This window comes from Struthio camelus, chromosome 11, assembly GCF_040807025.1.
Source record: "Struthio camelus isolate bStrCam1 chromosome 11, bStrCam1.hap1, whole genome shotgun sequence".
Classification (NCBI taxonomy): domain Eukaryota; kingdom Metazoa; phylum Chordata; class Aves; order Struthioniformes; family Struthionidae; genus Struthio; species Struthio camelus.
In genome coordinates this window covers 2,955,379-2,969,810 of record NC_090952.1, presented here as the reverse complement: position 1 = coordinate 2,969,810, position 14,432 = coordinate 2,955,379, and the positions used below count along the sequence as shown (strand labels likewise).

The following is a 14,432-nucleotide window of genomic DNA, read 5'->3' as shown; positions in this document are numbered from 1 at the left end:
CCTCTGTGCTGCCAGGAGAGCCAGGAGCAGGGGTTGAGCTGGGCTGGGTGATGGCCCCAGGCCGGAAGTGGGCGGTTGGGCTCAGGGTGCCCCTCTGCTGCTCCTGTGGGGAAGCAGAGCTCTGGTGGGGGGGGGGGAGGGGGCCAGGCCACAAACTTGTGGCTAGTCCATGCTCAAGAACAAGGTGAGCCCCCTGCCCGATGACGGCAAGCACCCGTTAGTCCCCCTGTCAAAGGGTCCCTCTGTTCATCTGAGCATCGTGCTGACCCCACGGCCGGCAGTCCCAGCAACGGAGGCGCTCCTTACCGCGGTGATTTCCCTAACGTTGTTGGGCGGCGAAAGGCGGCTTTTTGCCTCTTCCCTGTCCTTTTGGATCTGCAGGTGCTTTGGGCTATCCTGGGACAGCCCCATGCCTGGACAGGAGGGGAGACACAGGGCAATTAGGAGGGAGGATGGTGACTCAGAGGTGGTACCCTGCAGGCCTCAGCGAGAAACGTTGCTGGCAGAGAAAGCAGGCGTGCCAGAAATGGATGGGGAGCAGGCTTTCCAGGGAAGTCCTGGGCCTATCGCAAGGCAGGTGGGAGGGGAAACGGCTTTTAAGACTACCACGAGGCAGAGGCGTTTGAGCAGCCGTTCTAGTAGGAAGCGAGACAGAAGCCCTAAGAGGAGCAGGGGCTGCTGAAGGTTTTCCAGCCCGTTGGTAAGCGGGCGAGGGATTCCAGCAAGGCAGCTGACGGCCCTGCGTGAAGTCTAGGAGGTGGCTGCTGCTTATTAAGTAGTGTGTGCATGCCCCCTCTCTCCCCAGAGAGCTGGCTGCAGATCACATCCCCCGTGGCCTCCTGCTTACGGGCCCGCTACGCTGAGCCTGGCCTCTGTGGGCCCTGGCCTTTACGCAGTGCTTGCCCTGCGCCTACAAGGCAGGAGTTTCTGGCTCTTTGCTGCTGCTGCGGAGAGCGGCTGAGGCAGCACGGTGTCTTGCCTGCCCTTGCCTGGCTCTGTGCGTGTGTGGGAGGACTCAGCCTGCGGCCGCTTCTCTTACTTTCTTCCTGTAGGATGAACGTGTACAGGTGGTGAAGAGCTTCTGCAGCTCCGTGACTGGTGCCTTGGTCCTGGCAGGCACAGCACAGGATGACGTGTCCCACCAGCCCACCCAGGATGGAGAACTGCTTCCTCCTGCAGTCGTCAGGGCCGTCACTGCTTCCTTCCAAGGGCGAGCGGACCTGGGGGAGGGAGGCAGGGCTGAAGGGTGCTGCTTGCCACCAAAGCCCCGAGGCCACGTTTAAGCCGTGACTGGACCGCAGGTGAGCGGGAGCTGTGGAGGGCCTACCAAAGGGGCTGGGCAGGGAGGGCTGCCAGAGCTGTTGGGCCCACAGCGTGTGCCCAGGGCAGTGCTGCCCTGCCCAGGGCTGCGAGCAGAGGTGGCGTCTGAGAGAGCAGGGCCTGCAGGAGGAAGCCCACCGAGGCATGGCCAAGAGCATAGCTTCGGGGCAGGGCCTTGCTGGGTGCCCTACCTTGTAGCCAGGCTTCCCTTGGAGGCAGCGCGGAGCTGCAGAAGGCTCCGGAGCACCATGGAGGGGTGATGGGGCGCCTGGAGGTTGCCTGGTCCTGAGGCGGCTTACCTTGAGCAAGGGAGGGATGACCAGGAGCTGCGTGAGCTCGGCAATGCGCCCCACAGCCCTCTGGCGCGTGGCTGCTTGCTTGGACCGGAGGAAGGGCAGCAGGACCTGGGAGGAGAAAAGCTGCTGGTCTGCGCGGTGACCTGCCAGCTGCTGCAAGCGAGGCAGCTCTGCTGATGCCTGCTCGGCTTTGCCCTTCAGCTCCTGGGAGCAGGAGCAAAGCCCGTAAGTGGGTTCTTGCCTTGCGAGTCCCCCCAAACTAGGGACAAGTCCCCTCGGCTGAGCGGCTGGAGCCGGGCAGGCAGCAGGCTCCCGTGGCTCCTGCAGCCTCTGCTGCTTGCCAGAAAGGGCCCGCTGGGCCCTCCTGTCGCGGAGGGCCAGGGGTTAGGGCTTTGCCTTCCACTGCAGGAGTCGGGTGGGCAAGAAAGGACTCTTGACTGCAGCCAGGAGACCCTGGGCTTGCAGAAGAGCACGGTGGGGAAGCCTCGCTCCCCCGAGGGAGACGCTCCTCTCCCTGCGGCATGCTCTCTGCCCCTAGCGCTGCGGGGCCGAGCAGAGGGAGGTCCCCTCCAGAGAGTCCCTTTGTTTTGGGGTGAGAAACAGTCCCTGTGAAGGCCACTCTTTGCCTAAATGCCACACCTGCAGGATGTTCTGCAGCTCCAGGAGAGCAGGCGAGAGACATGTGAGCACCAGCGCCTGCAGCATGCTGTCCAGGGCAGCCAGCGTCTGCAAGGAAGACAGAGGCTTGTGGCACTTCTTCCCTGGAGCCCCCTGCCTGCAGGAGAGGGGCTTGAATCCCTGCAGCCTGAGGGGGACACCCAGGGCCCTGCGGTGCCCAGGGAGAGGCTTAGGGCAGAGGAGCTGCCGCACGAGGACCAGCTCGGCGACACTACGCGGGGCCATCGCCAGGGCAAGGGGGAAAAGGCACGAGGGTGGGAAAGCCACGCTGCAGTGCTGCTCTGGCTTGGAGCTTGCGTTCATCTCTCGGCACAGAGCAGCCGGGGACCAGCCCAGGGGGACTGTCGGGCTCTGCAGCCCTCGGCCAGGGCGTACCTTGGAGTAGAGGGCAGCCTGCAGGCTCTGCATGTGCTCTGTCGGAGGAAGGAAGAAGACCGCGCAGAAGCAGGACTGGAGGAGGCTTGTCTGCTGGTTGCGATCTAGCACCAGCTTCGCTTTGCTGCAAGGAGGGAGAGGCGCTGCTCAGAGCCGGGGGCTGACGGTGGCACCTCCAGAGCTGGTGGGCGGCAGAGCCTATGCTGCTAGGGGAGCGAGGTGGGGAGGCCCCTGGGGAGGCGCCTCTTCCTCCTGTGATGCTGGCCCAGGGACAGAGGACGGTCCGGCAGCATGTGCCCGATACCCTCTGCAGCTCCTGCCTCAGCCTTCGTGAGCAAAGTCCGGAGACACTGGACAGGGCTCCGGGGCCCTCTCTGCCCTCCCGTCTCCAGCACTGTCAAGGCCCGTGCAGGGGAGAGCAGAGGCCCCGCAGACGCCTCGCTCAGACTCCCCCCGAACGGGAGATGCCGCCCAGCTGCAGCTGGTGCCGTCAGGTCCGTAGGCTGTGGAGGCCTTGAGCAAGGCAGGGGCTGGGGCAGCTACCTCATTGCAGCGATGGCGAGGAAGGCTTGCTGCCGCACCGCAGTGCTCAGCTGCTCCACGGGCTCCTCTCGCAACAGCACCTGGAGAGCGCAGCGAGGACGCGGCGTGGGAGCTGTCAGCAGCCAGCGAGGAGCCTGCCAGGCTGGCAGAGCCCAGGTGCCCCCGTCGCACCCCAGCGCTGGCACCCAGGGCAGCCCCCTCGTTGCCCCGCTCTCGGTGGCTTCTGGAGCCCTGCAGTGGGCAGCGCTGCGCTCACGAGCAAGGGCTCCCCACCTTCCCACGCTCACGCACCCCAGTCCTGGCCTCCCTGGTGTGCCAGTGCCCGGCTAGGCTTGCCCACTCCCCCAGGCCCCGGCCTGCGCCCTCACCTCGATTGCCTTTGCCAGATCCACCCTGCACAGGAAAAGCAGGACCCGCAGCAAGACATCCGTGCTGGCGCCTCTGCAGAGGATGCAGACGTCGGCCAGAAACTGCAGCTTCTCGGCCTCTCCCTGGCAGCAGCAGGAGAGAGACGGAGAGCGTAAGTGCGCCAGAGGCATGGGCAGCAGCACCGGAGCGTTTGCGGCCACGCAGCGGTGCGTGGCGTGCCCGTACGGGAGCAGCTCTGCACAGCCAGCAGCCCTTGCGGGGCCGCCTGAGCGTTGCACGTGCAGGGGCCGCCCACCGGGAGATGCAGGCACAGCCCAGGCACAAGTGCCTGCCGTTACCTTGCCTCCGCTTCGCAGAAAGGTGCGCATGCTTCCCAGGGCTTCCTCCTCTCCTGGCAGAAGCTGCCCTAGATGTGACCAAGAAAGAGAGTGGGCAGAGCTGTCGGGGCTGGCAGCAGACAGGAACCAGTTGAGGCCTGTCCAGGAGGTGCCCAGCAGGCAGGCGGCGAGGCTGGAGCCCAGCCCACGGGGGAAAGCCCCAAGCGCGTCCCCTTGAGAAACCTGCTCGCGCGCAGGCTGCAAAGCTCTGTCTCCCGCCAGCCGAGCTGCCTGCCCCTGCCTGGGCCGTGGAGCAGGAGCTGTGTCCCCTTTGCTCCTCTCCACCGCCCCCCGGCCCCCTGGGGGGGATGCGCTCCTGGGGGCTGGCTCCCAAGCTCAGAGCAGGCCCCGGCATTCAGGCACCGCCGGGCCACCAGGCTCCTGGGGACCCCGCATGCCAGCCTGCCGGGTGCGCTCGCAGCCCCCGGTCCTGCCCAGCCCAGGGGTGCCCACTCGCTCACCTGGCTGCAATGGCTGGGGCAAGCACTGCTCCGGCTGCGAGCTGCTCCCTGAAGGGCCTCCATCCTCCTCCTCCTCCTCCTCCCAGGCAACCCTGGTGGAGGTGGAGGGTCCACCCTCCTCCTCCTCCTCCTCCTCCTCGTCTTCGTCCTCCTCCTCCTCTTCCTCTTCCTCCTCTTCCGAGGCCCTCATGGGGTGGCTCTCTGAAGGGCCTCCGTCCTCCTCCTCCTCCTCCTCCAAGGCTTCCTTTGGGTGCCTGGGAGGTCCATCCTCCTCCTCCTCCTTCAAAGACACCCTAGGGCAGCTGAGGGAGCCATCCTTCTCATCCTCCTCCCAGGCCACCCTTGGGAGCCTGGGGGATCTATCTTCCTCCTTCAAAGCCACCTCAGGGCAGCTGACGGAGCCATCCTCCTTTTCCTTCTCCCAGGCCACCCTGGGGTGCCTGGGGGGTCCATCCTTCTCCTTCAAAGCTGCCCTAGGGCAGCTGACGGAGCCATCCTTCTTCTCCCAGGCCACCCTGGGGTGCCTGGGGGGTCCATCCTCCTCCTTCTCCTTCAAAGCCGCCCTAGGGTGGCTGACGGAGCCATCCTTCTTCTCCCAGGCCACCCTGGGGTGCCTGGGGGGTCCATCCTCCTCCTTCTCCTTCAAAGCTGCTCTAGGGCAGCTGATGGAGCCATCCTTCTTCTCCTTCAAAGCCACCCTAGGGCGGCTGACGGAGCCATCCTTCTCCCAGGCCACCCGGGGGTGCCTGGGAGGTCTCCTCTCCATCCTGCAGGGAGGAAGAAAAGGGGGAGGTTGGGAATGGAGGAGCCTAAGGCCGGGCCTGGCACCTGGAAACAGTTGCACTGTCCCCCTGGGCTTAGCAGACAGCCTGGCTGGAGAAGGCCGAGCCCACGGCTGTGGCTTTTCCATGCAAAAGGTGTCATTTGGAAAATGCCCGCAGGCTTTGCCAAGATGTTCTTGGAAGGAAAACCTTTCGCTAACCCCACCAGCAGAGGGTGGTTCCCTGCGGGACATTGGCGTCCCCCTGCCCGCTGCAGGTGTGCTGGGCCCTGGCGCCAGCTCTCCTGCACCTTAGCTCCAGCCCCACCCCATCACCCTGCCTGCTCCTTCCTCTCCTGGCCATGGCCATGGCCAAGGGCCCCCTTGAGGCCCTGGGGAGCTGCTCAGCCCCAGCCCCAGCCCTCTTACCCAGGTCTGAGCTGGGGGTGCCTTGGGGAAACGCCTCGCACTGCGGGGCTGCCCGGGGCGACAGGGAAAGACATCGCGCGCTCAAGGGCTCCTTCAGCAGCCCTGCGTGCTCCTTCCTTTCCTGTTGCCATCCTCCCGGACACTGCCTTGCTCATGCCATAGTGGTGCCCAACAACACCATGGGGCACCACGGGGTCACAAAGGACCCTGCTGTGACCCGCCGCCCTAGGGAGGGGCAGGGCACATCCCTTCAGGCCCGCACGGCTGCCTGCCCCTCGGCCACCTCTGTCTGCCGCTGCGCCTCCATGGGGCTCTGGTCACAGACTCACAGAGCGGTGGAGGTTGGAAGGGACCTCTGGAGGTCATCTAGTCCAATCCAGAGGGGTCACCTAGAGCGGGTTGCCCAGCACCCTAGCCAGATGCCTTTTGACTATGCCCATGGATGGGGACTGCACGACCTCGCTGGGCAGCCTGTTCCAGCGCTCCGTCACTCCCACAGCAAAGACGTTTGTCCTCGTGTTCGGACGGACCTGCCTGTGCTTCAGTTTGTGCTCACTGCCTCTCCTCCTGTCAGTGGGCCCCTCTGACAAGGCTCTGGCCCCATCCTCTTGACACCCTCCCTTCAGATATTTATACCCATTGGTCAGATCCTCCCCCCCCCCCCCAGTCTTCTCTTCTCCACGCTGAACAGGCCCAGCTCTCGCAGCCTTTCCTCCTATGCCCCCATCCCTTCAGCATCTGAGGAACCCTCAGCTGCACTCACTGCACTAGCTCCATGTCTCTCTTGTATTGGGGAGCCCACCCCTGCACCCGGGACTCCAGGCGAGGCCTCACCAGGGCTGAGGAGAGGGAGAGGATGACCGCCCTCCACCTGCTGCCAGTGCTTTGCCTACTGCAGCCCGGGAGATCGTTGGCCGCCTTGGCCACAAGGGCACGTTGCTGCCTCGTGCTCAACTTGCTGGCCACCTGCACTCCCAGCACCTCACTCCCTAGCCTGTACTGCTGCACCAGGGTGTTTCTCCTGCAGGGCAGGACTCTGCCCTTCCTTGGCTTGAACTTCATGAGCTTCCCCTCTGCCCATCTCTCCAGCCTGTCGAGCTCCCACTGAACGGCGCTACAACCCTCCAGGGTTGCAACCATACCGCCCAGTTCAGAACAGCTGCAAACTCGCTGAGGGCGCACGCTGTCCCTTCAGCCAAGTTTCTGAGGAACAACTTGAACACGATCGAAGCCAGTATCGACCCCTGGGGTACCCCACTCGCTATGATGCACTAAGGCATCCAAAATAACTGTAGCTGTCTGCCATGCAGATAATTAAGATGATCCCCTAGGATAGGATTTAAGAGTTACATCTTAATTTGGGGGGGGGTGCGGGGGTGCGTGTGTAAAACCGCATGTGAGCAGGTGCCCTTTTCTATTCACTAGGGACATAGTCATTAAGGTCAGTGTTATCTCGAGAGCTATTCACAACGTGCCAAGTGGACACACACTGTTTGGTCAGCTTGGTCTCCCGTTTTCCTGATGTACCAAAGCCAATACACAGCCTAAATAAGACCCCCCCCCCCATCTCCAATCATTAAAGGAACAAATGCAGTAAATACCAGTGTTTTTTCTTGGGGAATGTGATGTCATTTTTTTCCTACTATTCCTAATTAGGCTCGAAGCAAACACACCAAGACAAGGAGTGTGTTTATTTTATGTTTTTCTTGAGGGAGTAGTCAAAGAAGCTGTTGTTCTCCTCACTAGGCAATGACTTCTTCGTGTCGCCGTGCCTCACCGGAGGGGATCTGTTTCTAGCACCACCAACAACAACAGCACAAGTTAGAGCAGCAATTCTACTTCGCTCTCCTGTCTCCACGTGGCCACAAATCAAGCATGCCCTTTAATTTGCTTCCATTCTCCAACCCTTTGGGGCTGAAAGAATACCTCCTTTTCTTCTCTCTTCCAGTATGGCACCTCCTAGCTCCAGCTGCTGTTGAAGGACACCGAGACTTGCCTTGTTCCCCTTTCCCACAGCACTTCGTTCCAGGCAGCTCTCTCCTACCTCTCTCAGCTGTCTCTTTTCCTTCCTGAAGAGCCCTCCTCCAGGCTCCCGTTCCTTTAACGGAAAGTGGCATCTCTTTGACTAGTCTGCTCATGCTTTTCTACCTCTTTCTCAGTTCCAGGAAATCCTCTGGCACCCCAGTATTTCACAGAGTCACAATTGGAATTCGGGATTTCGGCTCACCACGTGGCGAGAGTCCTTTCCAGATGCTTTGATACACTCCTTGCACACCTGAGACTACATTCAGACAGGATTATCATTTTCCTCCGGTGGCAGACATAACGGCTAGAGACGTGCAGTCCTTCTGCAGTCCCACCGCTCTCTGGGATCGATTGGGTGAAGGGCTCTCTGGAAGGGCCCGTTTTTCTCCACAGCCTAGGGAGGGAGCCCGGAGAAGCAGTTCAGACCTTAAGTTTGGCTTCCTAAAGTTCGATGAGATAACTCCACCCCAGTTACTAGCCTAATGGGTTTTAAGACTGTCGGCTTCCTATCAAAAAGCCGCTCTTTTCCTTTTGCCGCCTTTTCCTGCTGTCTGCCTGCCTTCCTTTAGAGCCTCAGTTATGGGCACAGAAGATGGGGTTAACATGTCTTGGAAACCACACAGGACGTGTCTAAGGGGAGGAAGGGAAAGGAGAAAGACTGCAACGAGGAGGCCTAAGGGAGATGTAAGGCAGCAAAGATAACGGCAAACTGATACTAGCTCAGAGAGCCCGGCACGGGCCTGTACGAACTCGGAACGGTCCCATATGAGCCCGTAGGGCCCAGCACGAGTCCGTTGGAGTCCCTAGGGCCCAGTGCAGGCCCGTACCAGCCCACAGGGCCTGGCATGGACCTGTACAAGCTCAGGGTGAGCCAGTACGAGCCCACAGAGCCTGGCACAAGCACGCAGAGCCTGGCGTGGGCTCGTATGAGCCCGTAGAGCGCTGTGCAGGACCGTACCAGCCCACAGAGCTCGGCATGGGCCCATATGTGCTCAGCATGGGGGCGTACGAGCCCATACAGCCCCAAACAGCTCTGTATGAGTCCACAGAGCCCTGTGCAGGCCCATAGAAGTCCATAGAGCCTGGCACGGGCTCCTATGAGCTTGGCATGGGCCCCTACGAGCCCGTGGAGCCCTGTGGGGGTCCGTATGAGCCCGCAGAGCCCAGCAAGGGCTCATACAAGCCTGCAGGGCCTGGCACAAGCCCATGTGAGCTCGGCATGGGGCTGTACAAGCCCCTAGAGCCCCGTTCAGGCTCTTAGAAGCCTGTAGAGCCTGGCACAGGCCTGTATGAGCTTGGCACGAGCCTGTATGAGCCTGGAGGGCCCAGCACAAGTCCGCACGAGCCCCTAGGGCCTGGCAGGGACCCGCACCAGCTCAGCGGGGGCCTGGATGAGCCCATAGAGCCCCACGTGGGTCCGTACGAGCCCGTGGAGCCCTGTGGGGGCCCGTAGGACCCTGCAGAGCCCGGCATGGACGCAAATGAGCCTGCAGGGCATGGCGTGAACCCGTATGACCTCAGCACAGGCCCGTAGAGCCCTGTTCAGGCCCATAGAAACTCGTAGGCTTTTGACACTGTCTCCCATCATATCCTCCCAGGTAAACTCAGGAAGTGGGGGTTAGATGAGTGGCCAGTGAGGTGGACTGAGAACTGGCTGGATGGCCGAGCTCCGAGGGTTGTGGTCAGTGGCGCAGAGTCTAGTTGGAGGCCTGTAGCTAGTGGTGTCCCCCAGGGCTCAGTCCTGGGTCCACTCTTGTTCAATGTATTCATCAATGACCTGGAGGAAGACACAGAGTGCACCCTCAGCAAGTTTGCTGATGATACTAAACTGGGGGGGAGTGGCTGACGCGCCAGAAGACTGTGCTGCCATTGAGAGGGACCTGGGCAGGCTGGAGAGCTGGGCAGAGAGGACCCTCCTGAAGTTCACCATAGGCAAGCGCAAGGTGCTGCACCTCGGGAGGAAGAAGCCCAGGCAGCAGGACAGGCTGGGGGTTGACCTGCTGGCAAGCAGCTCTGCAGAGAAGGACCTGGGAGTGCTGGTGGGCAACAAGTGAAGCATGAGGCAGCAGTGTGCCCTTGTGGCCAAGGAGGCCAATGGGATCCTGGGGTGCCTGAGGAAGAGTGTTGCCAGCAGGCGGAGGGAGGTGATCCTGCCCCTCTCCTCAGCCCTGGGGAGGCCTCCCCTGGAGTACTGGGTGCAGTTGTGGGCTCCCCAGGACAAGAGAGACATGGCACTACTGGAGAGAGTCCAGCGGAGGGCAACAAAGAGGATGAGGGGACTGGAGCATCTCTCCTCTGCAGAAAGGCTGCGAGAGCTGGGCCTGTTGAGCCTGGAGAAGAGAAGACTGAGAGGCGATCTCATCAACGTGTGCAAGTATCTGAAGGGTGGTTGGGGAGTGTCGAGAGGATGAGGCGGGTCTCTTCTCCGTGGTGCCCAGTGACAGGACAAGAGGCAACGGGCACAAACTGAAGCACAGGCAGGTCCACCTGAACCTGAGGAAAAACTTCTTGACTGTGAGGGTGAGTGAGCACTGGCACAGGTTGCCCAGAGAGGTGGTGGAGTCTCCTTCGCTGGAGACATTCAAAACCCGTCTGGATGCGATCCTGGGCAACACGCTCTAGAGGAGCCTGCTGGAGCAGGGGGGTTGGACTAGATGATCTCCAGAGGTCCCTGCCAACCTCAACCATGCTGTGACTCTGTGGAGCCGGGCGCGGGCCCCCCCGAGCTCAGCGCGGGACTACACAAGCCCGTGGAGACCCGTGCGGGGCCGTAGGAGCCCCTCGGGCTGGACGAGGGGCTGTGCAAGCGCCGCGCAAGCCCGCACGAGCCTGGGCAGGACTGTATGAGCTGGGGGAGAGCGGCCTGGGACCGGGCGAGCCCGTCGGGGGCGACCCGGGCCGGGAGGAGCTCGGCGGGGCCTCGACGTGGGTCACACGAGGCAGCGCCGCTTCCTGCCTGCCCTGCCCGCAGCCCCTGCCCTGCCCGCGCACGGCGCCTGCCCTCCCCGCTGCCCTCTGCCGCCGGCCACAGCCGACCGGGCGGCGACGGGCGGGAGGACGGGGGGACAGCGAGGGGGACACTGAGGGGGGACAGCGGGGACCGCGTCCCTGGCGCCGGCAGCCCCGGCCCCGCCGCCCGCCCGCCCGCCCGCTCGCCCGCTCGGCGGCGCCCACGGCCGCCGGACGCCATCTCCGGCCTCTCTCCGCTCCCTCCCGCCCTCCGCCCGGGCCGCCGCGGGGATTGGCCGGCCGGGCCAGCTGCCTCTCGGCCATTGGAGGGCGCCTGCGCGCCGCCCGCCGCTGATTGGCGCCCCGCTCCCGCCTCTGGCCGGGGGGGAGGGGAGCGAGCGGCCGGCGGCGAAGATGGCGGCGGGGTGGCTGGCTGTGTGGTGGCGCCTGGCGGCGGCGGCCGGGTCCCGTCGCGTGGCGTCGCGTCCTGTGTGGTGCGGTGGCGCGGCGCTGCTGGAGAGCGGCAGGCTGCGGGACGCGCGGCGGGTCGTGGCGCGGCGGGGCTCGGGGGCGGCGGGGGGGCCGGGCCGGGCGCGGGGAGGCGGTCGGGGCGGCCGGTCGCTCTCGCCTGGGCAACGCGCAACGGTTGTGGCAGCGCCGTTGGCAGCGCGGCGGGACCAAGCGGGACGTGCGCGATGGTGCCGGCCGCGAGCTGCTGGCAGCACCGGCGGGCGCCGCGGAGGAGCGAGCGCCGGCAGCGGAGCGCTGGGTGTCTGCGGGCGCTGTTTGCCGGCCCGTGCAGCGAGTGCCCGGCGGGCTGCGGGCGGCGCCGGAGGAGGGAGCGTTGGCAGCCGGCAGCCGGGCTGTCCGGAGCGCCGGGGAGGGGGCAGCGCTCGGGCAGGGGCTTCCCTGGCGGCCCCGAGGCGGCCGGGTGGCGCTTCCCGCCCCGCCGGGGGCTCGTCCGCTGCCGGGGGCGGCAGGTTTCCAGCGCGGCTGCCGCCCTTCCTCGGGCTTTCTTCGGGTGCGGGTGTTGGCAGGCTGGTTCCCAGCCTTGTGGGAGCAGCTGGAGCCTGGTGGTGGCGCGGCGTGTTGTGGCGCTGGTGCGGGGTCCTTCCTTGTCTGTCTGTCTGTCAGTACAGAGCTTTCAGCCTTTGCTGTAGAAAGTGGAATCAGAGCGTATCATTTGGCCAGGGGGAAAAACCATCTTTGAAGTTCATAACCAGAAGGTGTGTTTTACTGGCGAGGCTGTTTTGGGGTTTCAGCTGCCTGGGGAGCTGAGAAGCGTAGTGGGAGCTGTGTCCTGTCTCTGCAAGATCTCTGTCTGCTTCCTTTGTGGCCGCTGGGAGCTGATGTGCTCACTGAGAGCTCGGTTGTGTTTTCTGTTGCCTGGGTCAGTTCAACGTGGCCGCTTTGTCTGTCTGAGGGGGCAACTGGGGCGTGCAGCTCCCGCTGCCAGAGGGCTGTGGGGTGTTTCAGTTCCCAGTAGGTCATGACCGACTGGGTTTTGCTCCCCGGGGCTCCTCTCGGCAGGTAAGGCCGGTGGGAATGTCTCGTGCCAGGGGAAGGGGCTCTCTGGGACAGCTCTGGCTGGGCTGCAATGTACTGGAGCGTAGGAGGGACTGGAGGACTTTGGACTTGCTTTTCTTTGGCTTTGCTTTTTGGAGTTGTTGGAGCTCCCTTGCCTTTTTAGGGAAGCAGGGGGCACTAAAGAGGAGAGGGAGTGTGAGTTGTGCGCAAGAGATGCTGTTGCTGTGTTGTGGTGCAGTGCCAGACTCGAGAGAGGGTCTCTCCTTTTCTAGGTGTCTGGGCGTCCCCTGCAGCCCACGCAGTAGGAATGTTGCGTCCCCTCGGCATTTCTGTACTGTGCCGGCGCCTTCTCCCTGAAGGTAGGCCTCTTGGTGTTCAGCGCTGTCGCCTTGCACACGAAGGAGGAGGAGAAATGGGCCTGAGCTGCGTATGGGAGGAAGAGGCTTTTTGCCCATCACTGGCAGCGCGCAGAGAGCAGCGGCGCTCGGGCTCCTTCCGAGACCTTTGAGGCCTGGTAGGTGCCAGACAAGCTATGGCTCTGGTTTATTTATTTCATTATTATTATTGTTTTTTCATATTTGGGGCCACTAGTTGTGTGCGTTTCTGCTCTGTTTTCAGCAGGAGCCGTGCTCTGTGGATGCGCTGAAGGCCAGAAGGCAGAGCCGCAGTGCGCAGAGCCCCAGCGCCTGCTCCCCGAGGGGGACGCAGGGTCGGGCCCGAGTGTTGAGAGAGGGAAAGTGCCTGGTCCTGCTCTTTCTGAAGAGCTCTGTTTTGTTTTCCTAGGTGCTGGTTGCTGGCAAGAGCTGCTCTTTCATCTCTTGCCCACCCCTCCCGCAGCTCTTTGGGGCCCCAGCTTCAGACTCCAGCTGCACTGAGGAAGTGACCTGCTTTCCCAGAGACCCCCCCCCGCCACCCGAAAGAGCAAGAATCCGGCTTTGGCCTTCACGCACCCCTCCAGGAGCTGCCGCAGCAGGAAGGCGGCCTGCGCCTGCCAGCTCGTCCTGCTCCCCAGGAAGCGCCAAGTGGGACTTGGGCACGGTGGCACCACGCGAAGGTGTTTGGGCTCTGGGCAATAAAACTTGGCGCGAGCCCCAGCTGAGGCGAGGTGCCATGTGCTGTGTTCTGTGCGCGGTCTCTGTTCACGCCTGCTCGCAGCTTGCCGAAGGCTGCGTTCTCCCTGCTCGGGGAAGAGCTCCTGGCTGCAGCGCTGGAGCGGAGAGGGGGCAGCTGGCAGCCGGGGCCATCTCGCTGCAGTAGGTGAGAGCTCCTGTCCCAAGGGGCTGTTTCTCCTCGCCCCCGGGTTGGCCCTTTCTTTGAGCAGGGGCCCTGGCAGCCCAGCTCCAGCCCGGGAGGCAGCGGGGAAGGCCGGGGCGACGAGGGAGCAGCGAGCGCTCCTTGGCCTCAGGGCTTTGTGTGGGGGCAGCCGTTGGGCAGGGCTTTTTGGTGCCCCCCACCAAAGCCCTGAGGCTGGGGAGTGTGGGGGTCTGGGCTGAGGCCTGCCCCTGCTGCCCTTAAAGGCAAGGTTGAGAGGCTTTAAGGCTCTTCAAGTCTCTGGGGGCTCTTCAGGCAACTTGGAGTCCCTTAACTTCTTCCCAAGGAACTCCCAGTTACTTGAGGAACCACCTCAGGGACTCAGCCCCCCTGGGAGACCTCTCTTCTTCAGTTCTCCCAGTTCAGCTGAGTTATGTGGTCAGCACTGATTCTCGAGTTTGACAGTTTGGCCTGGAGGCTTGCAGGCTTTGTTTACTTGAGATGCTAGTGCTAAGCAAGGGTTAGACTTGTGCTAAGCTAGTTACCATCTGAGTTACCATGTCCTTCTCTAACAAGCACAGGGTGGCCTGGCAGCGGCAGAGAGGCCAGGAAGCCCCCAAAGTTCCTTGCGCGCTCAGGTGGCCGCCATGGGCCGAGCAGGCCAGGCTCAGAAGTGAGCAGAGGTGCAGCAGCAAAGGCTGCTGTGTCTTAGAGGCCGCTGCCACCTCTGCCACTTGTTCCTGATCCAGGAGGAGAGGGTTCCTTGGCTGGCTCTGGCTGGAGACTTTGTCCTTGAAGCTCTCAGGATCAGGATGGTTTGGGCCACCAGCGAACAAGTGGAGGGCCTGGCTCTCTTCTGCAAGGTTTCAAGGGCTGAAAGAGCAAGGACCAGAGCAGAGATCAACCCCCCTGGATCTGCACAGACCCCAGGCTTCCCCTCCCCTGCTGCCGGGGCTAGTCCCACCTAGCTCTTCCCGTGGCCAGGAGGAAGCAGGGGGACAAATGGCTCAGCAGCAAGTGTCTGGCCAGGAATGTCCCAAGGGCCCCTGAACTCTCTCTCCTCTCCCCACAA

General features: G+C 63.1%; 1 long non-coding RNA gene across 1 annotated transcript; it reads left to right on the top strand.

Annotated features, from left to right (window-relative positions):
* Positions 1–10,942: 10,942 nt before the first annotated feature.
* Positions 10,943–13,232, top strand: LOC138068744 (uncharacterized). The gene is made up of 3 exons (XR_011143476.1): positions 10,943–11,076; positions 12,382–12,623; positions 12,893–13,232. It is a non-coding gene; the product is annotated as an uncharacterized lncRNA (long non-coding RNA).
* The last annotated feature ends 1,200 nt before the right edge of the window (positions 13,233–14,432 follow it).